This window comes from Coturnix japonica, unplaced genomic scaffold (assembly GCF_001577835.2).
Source record: "Coturnix japonica isolate 7356 unplaced genomic scaffold, Coturnix japonica 2.1 chrUnrandom616, whole genome shotgun sequence".
NCBI lineage: Eukaryota > Metazoa > Chordata > Aves > Galliformes > Phasianidae > Coturnix > Coturnix japonica.
The window spans coordinates 42839-43714 of record NW_015439989.1 but is presented as its reverse complement, the minus strand read 5'-3'; the positions used below and the strand labels follow the sequence as shown (position 1 = coordinate 43714).

At 54.9% G+C, this 876-nt stretch overlaps 1 long non-coding RNA gene across 1 annotated transcript in view; it reads right to left on the bottom strand.

The window, feature by feature from the left end:
• Positions 1–724: 724 nt before the first annotated feature.
• Positions 725–876, bottom strand: part of LOC107307477 — a 1988-nt gene continuing 1836 nt past the window's right edge. The window contains exon 3 of the long non-coding RNA XR_001552418.2: positions 725–856. This is a non-coding gene — a long non-coding RNA (uncharacterized LOC107307477). The remainder of the gene's footprint in view (positions 857–876) is intronic.

Here is an 876-nt window from a genome sequence, read left to right as displayed (position 1 = left end):
TAGGGTTAAGGTTAGGCACAACCCTATGGGGTCAAATGGACACAACACAACCCAATGGGGATACAACAGAACCCAATGGGGTCAATGGGACTCAACATCACCCAGTGTAGACAAGGGAACATGACACAACTATATGGGGATGTGACACAACCCAATGGGGACAAGGGGACACGAAACAACCCAATGGGGACAAGGGGACATGACACAACTCAATGGGGGCACAACAGAACCCAATGGGATCAATGGGACTCAACATCACCCAGTGTAGGCAAGGGGACCTGACACAAGTGTATGGGGATGTGGCACAACCCAATGGGGACAAGGGGACACTGTACAACCCAATGGGGACGCAACAGAATTCAATGGGGTCAAGGGGACACGACACATCCAATGGGGTTCCAACAGAACCCAATGGGGACACGACACAACCCAGTGGGGCCAAGGGGACATAACACAACCTAATGGGGACACAACACAACCCAACTGGGACATGACACAACCCAATGGGGCCAAGGGGACTGACACAACCCAATACAACCCCATATGGACAAGGGGAGGTGATGAAACCCCATTGGGCCAAGGGGACATAACACAACCCAATGGGGATGCAACAGAACCCAACTGGGACATGACAGAACCCAATGGGGCCAAGGGGACTGACACAACCCAATGGGGGCACAATCCGACCCCATATGGACAAGGGGAGGTGCCAAACCCCATGGGGTCACATGGGGACCCGCCATCAGCCCCCGTCACCTTCCGCCATCTTCTGCAGGTCCTTGAAGATCCGCAGGTGATGGGCCAGGTCCGTGGCCAGGATGATGTCACGCATCAGGTCCAACATGCGCTGGTAATCCTATAGGGCACGGGACGGGG